The sequence below is a fragment of the Lactuca saligna genome, chromosome 8, assembly GCF_052625555.1.
Source record: "Lactuca saligna cultivar CGN05327 chromosome 8, ASM5262555v1, whole genome shotgun sequence".
In the NCBI taxonomy this organism is placed as follows: domain Eukaryota; kingdom Viridiplantae; phylum Streptophyta; class Magnoliopsida; order Asterales; family Asteraceae; genus Lactuca; species Lactuca saligna.
The window spans coordinates 267,690,332-267,699,097 of record NC_136424.1 but is presented as its reverse complement, the minus strand read 5'-3'; positions in this window follow the sequence as shown (position 1 = coordinate 267,699,097).

Sequence of the window (8,766 nt, the reverse complement as noted above, 5' to 3'; positions counted from 1 at the left end):
CATCTAAGGGGTGTAGGACTTGGGTTTTGAGTTTAGGGTCCAAGGGTAAACTCCTTATGAGTTTACGACCTTGGGACCAACTCCCTTGGAGTTTACGGTTGTATGCTCTTGTTACTTCAACCATTTTGTGTCTTGAAGCTTATAATTCATAAAGAAGCATTCCTACTTCATGTCGAAACCTTTGGAAGTGATTATGGCATCAATTCACTCCTTTGTGGAGTTTACGGGCCATGGACCATTTGTCCATGTGATTATGGATGTAAACTCTAATGATTCATGGTCTTTTTGATGTTTTAAGGTCTTAAGTACATCAAGGATATGATCTAGACTAGTATCCAAGACTTGGTAAGGGATTATGGTGCATTTTGCCCCACTTATAGGGGTTTATGACCCAAGAACATGTCTTAGCTGTAAACTCCTTTGCTTACATGATTCTTTGTGATTTCTAAGCCATAAATATGTTAAACCTAGTGTACAACGAATTAGAACAAGAGTACTTATGGTCTAGGAGCTTGAATGGTCGATTTTGGCCAAGAACACTAATGTGTGTTCTTGGTGAAAATTGAAGATCTACAAAATGGAATGATTTCATGGATGAAATCATGTAAGATAACTAGTTCATGTAAGATATCAAGTATTACAACAATAAACTTACGAATTTTGAAGATCGAGATGGTACTTGAGAGGATTTCATCCAAAGAAGTGAAAGAATGGAGCAAATGGCCAAAATATCAACATATAGGGGGTGGGGGGGTTACGGCCCACATGGAGTTTACGACCGTAAACTCCCATGTAGTGGCTGGGAACTCCTTGTAAAGGGGTTTTAGACTTGTTCTTTGTGCTATCTCTTCAGCAGATAAACCCCGGCACTTATCCCTTAAGTGTACAAGGCTTAGAACTCTCAAACAGACTCCAAATTGTGGTAAATGATAGCAGGAATGAGTTTGACTTTCAATGAAGTGTTAGACTGAACACGATGGAAAATTTCGGGTTGTCACAATAGATGACATCTTGTGTAGTAGCACGAGGAGCACCTCAGCAAGTTGTAAGGAGTTTTGAGACGAGAACAACTATATACCTAGTTCTCGCAGTGTGAGTTTTGGTTACAAGAGGTCCAGTTCCTCAGACATCTCGTCAACCAGGAGGGGATTTTGGTTGATCCGGCCAAGATCGAGGCCGTCATGCAGTGGGAGGTGTCGAGGTCTCCCTCGGACATCATTAGCTTTCTTGGATTGGTAGGGTACTATCGAAGATTCATTCGAGATTTATCCAAAATTGCAGTACCCCTGACTCGTCTGACGAGGAAGGGGGTGGACTTCCATTGGGGCCCTGAGCAGTAGAGGGCGTTTGAGACCCTCCGTTAGCGGTTATGCGAGGCCCGAGTTTTGACACTCCAAGAGGGATTGGAAGATTTTGTAGTATTCTGTGATGCATCCATCATAGGTTTGGGGGCGGTCCTCATGCAGAGAGGATGGGTGATAGCCTACATATCACCTCAATTGAAGCCGCATGAGATGAGATATCCTACTCATGATTTAGAGTTGGGAGCGATGGTGTTCGCTCTCAAGATATTGAGACATTATCTATATCGGGTCTGTTGTACCATATACATAGATCACAAGAGTTTGAGGTACATCATGGACCTACCGAAACTGAACATGAGGCAACACAGGATGTATTCAAGGACTACGAATGCGAGATCCTTTACCACCCTGGTTAAGCGAACGTGGTGGCAGATGCCTTGAGCTGAAAGGTAGCTGGGTCTTCCACCCCAAAAATGTGTATGAGGATAGCGGTGGATTCTATGCTTATAATTTGATTTGGGATGCTCAGGTCGAGGGCATGCGACCGGAGAACTGGAAGTTGGAGAGGATCAAGGGTGAAAACACCCGGTTTGTGCAGGATAGCCAGGGATTATTGACCCGATGTGGTTAGGTATGGGTTCCGATGTCTGGTGGGGTCAAACAAACAGTCATGGAAGAGGCTCATAAGTCTCACTTCTCTATTCACTCGGGGGCAACCAAGATGTACCGAGACTTGAGTTTGAATTATTGGTGGCCATGTATGAAGCAATAAATCGCTTGGTATATCGATAGGTGTTTGACCTGTAGGATGGTCAAGGCTGAGCATCAGAGCCCACATGGTATGCTGCAGCCTCTAGAGATTCCCATGTGGAAATGGGAGTAGGTCACGACGAATTTTATTCCCAAACTGTCGAGGACGGAAAAGGGGTTTGTTGCTATATGGGTCATCATAGACCGATTAACCAAGAGTGCCCATTTCTTGGCTATACGGGAGAGTTCCTTTGCCAAGAAGTTGGATGACGTGTATGTTCACGAGATTGTCGCTTGCCATGGGGTTCCGGTCTCTATTGTTTCCGACCGGGATGTTATATTTACTTCTCGTTTCTGGCAGAAGTTCCACGAAGAACTCGGCACACGGTTGCATTTTAGTACAGTGTTTCATCCTCAGACCAATGGTCAAAGAGAGGAACCATTCAGACCCTCGAGGATATGTTGAGGGCGTGTGTCATTGAGTTTGGTGGGAGTTGGGATTCCCACCTACCACTTATAGAGTTCGCCTACAATAACAATTATCATTCCAGTATCGGCGCCCCGCCTTTCGAGCTATTGTACGGGCAGAAATGTCGCACCCCAGTTTGTTGGGGAGAGATTGGACACAAGGTGATGGGAAGGACGGAGGTAGTTTTGCAGACTACCAAGAAAATTCAGTAGATTAGGCAGCGATTGCAGACCGCTCAGAGTCGACAAAAGAGTTACGCCGACAGACGCCGATATAAGTTAGAGTTTTAGGTGGATGATATGGTACTCCTAAAGGTATTGCCCTGTTAGGGTGTGATTTGCTTCAGGAAGAGGGGGAAATTGGGTCACCAATACATCGGGCCATTCAGGGTCATTTCCAGGATTGGAAGGGTGGCATACAGACTAGAGCTCCCGGAGGAGCTTGGTCGGATCCACAACACTTTCCATGTTTCGCAGTTGAGGAAGTGTATTGTGGATCAGGAGGTAGTGATGTCGTTGGATGATATTCAGGTTGATGAACGACTGAATTACGTAGAGAGGCTTGTGGCCATACTTGAGAGGAAGATGAAAGTTATGCGGAACAAAGAGATACCTTTGGTGAAAGTGTAGTGGGAACATCGGAGGGGATCCGAGTGGATGTGGGAGCCAGAAGCAGAGATACGAGAGCATTACCCGACATTGTTTACCCCAACAGACTTCGAGGGCCAAGTCTAGTTCAAGTGGGGGAGAATTGTAACGCCCCGATTCTCAAGTATTTATGTATGTATGAATGTTTTTGGGTTTTTGGGTCTACTCGACGAGTTGGCTGCCCTACTCATCGAGTAGTAGCGGGTTGGTGCGCATGTTTTAGCGATTTACTCGCCGAGTCCAAGAGCGGACTCGACGAGTAGCAGCTGGCAAATGAAACCCTAAATTTTGGGGCATTTCAGCCTATTTAAAGGATCATTGACCTCCCCCAGCCTCCCCTTTTACTGCTTCTTGACCCTCTCAACCCTAAATCGAGTGTGTGTGTGTTCTTTTGGTGTGTTCAAGCTTGGAGGGGGAGTTTTGGAGGAGGAAACACTTGGGGAAATCAAGCAAGTAGAAGCAAGGACTCTTGGGATTCAAGATCTACATCAGTGGACATTCGCTTGAAGGTATTAGACTATTTCCTTAGCTCATGTTCATCAAGAATCTCTTTTGGATCGGTTTTTTGAAAGGGTCTTTATGTTTGAGCTAATATCTGAAGTTGTAACTTCATATCTGGACTCCTTTTGACCTCTACATCGATAAAGTTATCAGCCTTGCCTAGTATGAGCATTCCTTCAAGTATGAGATGGTCCTAAACTCGACGAGTTTGATGAACAACTCGGCGAGTACGATGAATATTGTCGAAGACTCGGCGAGTCAGTATAGTGACTCGTTGAGTCGGTTAGGGTTTTTCTCAACCATTAGATACATATAAACTCGTCGAGTTGCAAGGTGGGAAACTCGACGTGTGGCCATGGAGCCTCGACCACGAACCTTAGGAACTCGACGAGTCACTCTGGTGACTCGGCGAGCGGACAATTATTTGAGGATCTCGGTGAGTAGATGAGGGTACTCGACGAGTTGAGGTCAACAGGGACTGTTGACCTTGACTATTGACTTTAACCTTGACCATGGGTTGACCAATTGACTTATGGAGGACTTTTTTTTGGAAAGGCTGGAAATTTACAAGTATGATTTATAATGAATATAGGTGGTGGAGTTCGTAGCAGTGATCCGAGAATTCGATCTTATTTTACGAGTGGACAGTTGCAAGGTGAAAGACCCCAACTTTTCTATTTATGAAAGACCCAAACTATCATACTATTTCAAAATATTTCTTAAGTTACTTCCTCAAAACATGCTAGATGCATATTTATAAAACAATATTTTATATTGATAAAGTGATTACAAAGGATTGGATACAAACCGACTAAGTTTTATTACATTTCATGTCTACCCAGGAATCTACTGTTCATATACATACATGAACATTAAAAATACAGAGAAATACTATTAACTATTCTAAATCTTTCAGCAGTATAAAGCTATATTGGAATATTCGTCACCTGCAATTGTTAAATATTGAGAGGAATAAGCGATAATGCTTGGTGAATTCAATAGATAGATACAATATAATCTTATGCCTTACATATACCAATATGACAGAAGCAGAAGGGGACAAGAAGACATATGTGAAATCATGTGACAAGCGTTCATATCAATCAAAGACTTTATTCAAAGATATACTTTTCAATGAGACATAACGATTTCAATATTTGATATGCATCAATAAAGCTTTGGCCCAAATGGCACAAAAGACATATAATTTCTGATTAAAATTTTGGAAGATTTCAGGCTTATAGCCCTGTCTAACCATTTGCCAATACCATAGAATAGAGTTCATTCTCTTACGGAGTCATGCTCTACATGGTCAGAGGCTACATATCATTCCTATCAAACTTTATGCCAATGCCATAAAATAGAAGTCATTCTCTTACGGAGACATGCTCTACATGGCCAGAGGCTACGTACCAGTACCAATGGGAATCTAAGTCCTTTCACTGATCACATGGTCAAAGGTATTATACTTGCTATAAACATAGCGAATAAAATAACACGAGAGAATAACTCAGAATAACAACACTGAGAAGCACATAGCACATATAACACATAACATACAGTTGTTCATATATATTGAACTCACCTTAAGTTAACCAGGGGTTAAAATAGTAATTTGGACAACATATCGGCTTTAAATATGACTTTCTATGTTCAAAACCGGGAGCTTAATTGAAATCTGGGCTCTACGAAGGTAGGGCTTCAAAAAAGAAAAGATAAAAATTTCGGGCTTCTCGGGGGTCTTGGGACGTGTTTCGGGTGTTAAAATTGATACCGGGGCTTCGGGAAAAGTCAAAATAGTGAAAATATGGAAAAAGGGGCCAAAAATGGCAATTTTCTAAAATTACCTGGAAGATCTCGCATGCTTCTATTTATAGGGCGAGGTTCGGATCCGGAGGGGCAGGTGGCAGCAACAGCGAAGGCCACGCAGCGTCCAGAGCAAAGTTCGGTGGCCAGGTGCGAGGCTCGGAGTGGTGACACGAAGCGAGGCGCGCCGGAAGGCCATTGGGCCGCGATTTCGGACCAATCAGGCGAGTCCACGTCTCGGTGACGCGACTTCCTCGTACGAAGGACGTGGCAGCTATGAGGGTCCCCAATGGCTTCGCATGTTTCGGACACCTGTGCGACAAGCGGCACTACGAGCCGAGGCCACGTCTCCAGTGACGCACCTGCTTCGTGCGAGGTGACGGGGTCGGTTACTATTCATGCGAGATTTCTCGATTTTTGAGCCCCGAACTTCTAAAATCCATAACTTTCGCATACGAGCTTTGTTTTTGATGTTCTTTATATGCACGCATAGCTAAAATTACGCTCTACAACTTTCATTTAGACTTTGTCGGCTAAGTTTGATTTATTTTTAATATTATTATTTTTAATAGACCGGCACAGGGGAATCCGTTAAAAATTCATAACTTCTTCATCCGACATCCGTTTTTGTCGGACTTTTTAGTGTTGTACTACAAATGACGAGACCTTCGATTCTCATTTAGGATGTATTGGTAAAATATCGCTCGATCTAAAATTCGAGTTTTTAGCTGTCTACTGTTAAGTTGAAACTTTGAAAAATCATAACTTCCTCATACGAAATCAGATTTTGGCGTTCTTTTTATCGAATTTCTCGGTTTAATGAATACCACAACTTTCATTTAGATTTCTAAGGCTAAAAATTAGTTTATCAAAAACTCACTTTTTACGTTATTCGGCGCCGTGCCGGTTTTATCGCGGATCTTCGGTTGGTCATAAGTTCTTCGTTATAATTCGGATTTCGACGAGGTTTTCGCCTACAAGTTTCTAACGGGATTCTCTACAACATCAAATAATAAAATTTTACTTATTTAAAATTTTATATTTTCGATAAATTTCACTATTTGGCTTTTAATTGGAATCTCATAAGACTTCCAATATTTTATGAGTGATTCTAAACATAATTTTACTTCATTTCTAGTAAAAACTATCCGCTAGAACTCAACACTCAATGTCAGATAATATTATTCTCTTTTATAATTTACAATACATGATTTCAAAACGTGTATGTTACAAATACCTCTTCCTTTTGAGGATTTCCTCCCCGAAATCATAAGGATTAAAACAATTAGGGATAATTCACTCTTATTTCATTCTTATTTTTCCCAAGTATAATTTGGGCCTCGATGGTGCTTCCACTTGACAATCACCAACTTCATTTCTTTATTACGTAAACTAGTCGTTCTTTTATTTACAATCTCTTCTACTTAACTTATTATCCAGTATCACCTCGGATAATAGAACCATTTCATCATATATGATTAAACCTTTACATAGATAGCTCACATGAAACACTTCATGAATATTTGTCAAATATTTAGGCAATTCCAAGCAGTATGCTTGCTTACCAACCGTTCTTTCTTCCAAAGTAGTATAACGCCTTTTCATGAAATACCTTCAGTATTACTAAATCATCCACCTGGAATTCTACGGGTCGTCTCCTCTTTTATGCATAGGGAATTTAACGATCCTGGGCCGCTTTCATTCTTTCTTGGAAAATTTGTATCTTGTTAGTGATGTCTTGAATCATTTCAGATCCTGTAAAGATCTTCCGTCTTACGTCACACCAACATATGACATTTACGCTCATACCAAAATTTATATACCTTCAGTATATTTTCTACTGTTTGGATTGCTCTCTTCTTTTGACCATTTTTCTGAGGATGATAAGTTGTACTAAGAGCAACTTGAAATCCTAATTCATGTTTCATTCTCACTCAAAAGTGAGGAGTGAAACGAGTATCACAGTCGGAAATAATCTATAGTGGCACATCATGACTTTCCACAATTTCGTCTAAGTAACTTACGCGTATTTCTCCAATGGAGTTGTTTTACGTGTGGCGAGAATATATGTAATCTTCATCAGCCGGTCGATGATTATCCAGAGGTTATCATTCATAGTTTTCTTCTCCTCTTTCAAGGTATTAACTGTATAAGCCGGATATGTAGAATACCCCTTCGACATAATTTACGAGTTTTTAAGAAAGAAATTTATTACTTTCACCGTAGACATAAATAGGATCTTCCCTTTTGATAGGGATGCATATCATCTCTTTCTAGATGAAGAGCTTTGCTTGTTTCTTTAACAAGCAATGCATGTCGAGAATAATATCAAAGATAGGAGTTAGGTTAGTAGGAGGATTATAAATTTCAATTCCTATAACACTAACTCTATAGGCTTTATCAGCAAGTAATTATATATTTCCTATGTTATCTATATGAAATGATTGGACAACTGTGTAATAAGCTATTTGAAAAAAATATGCGAATTTATAAGGCACGAAAGAATCTGAGGCATTGAAATCAAATAAGATGTGAGTAGATCTAGAGTTTACGAGAAAATTACTAGTCACAACATTCGAGTTTTTAACTTACTTCCTTTGTGGTAATCTAAAAATGTACGATATTTAGCTTTTAGTTTGCCAAAGGATTGTCAAATTCTTCAAAATTTCTAATTACTGGCGGTGTTCAAATTTGTACCCGCTCTTCATTCTCTATTGAACATTCGATCCTAATCTTTAAGTTAAAACTCAATTCTCATTGCAAACTCCTGCTCCTTCTTGGCTTATAGACTAAACCCAAGATAAGGTCTTTACTTTTGCTATAACAACAACTCAACTGGTCATATTCTAATGACCTTTGATTTTATCTTGCACAAGACACATAACGATTCAAACTCTTGTATTAGAATTAGATCGAATAAATCAAGCTGATAGAATAAAGAAAATGAAAAGAGTTTGATCAACACGTAGATGCTTTGGAACAGAAAGAATAGCACCACATATCTCTAATTCGTGCTTACGGACCTACACATCTTTTAGCTTTTAGCACCTCCTCCTTTTTAGTTGGAGTACTCTTTGATTGTTGAACGGAAACATGACTCCCCGCCATTTGACTAGTAAGAGTAGGGCAGAAACATTTCTTGTGGCCAGTAACACCACATAGCAAGTCACATCTCTGGCTATTGATTGCTCAACTCGTTAATGAAGATTGTTATATTTCTATCGACTATCTTGACCATTTACTTCTTCAGTATTCCTACTGATGTTTTGTCACTATATAAGACATGGTT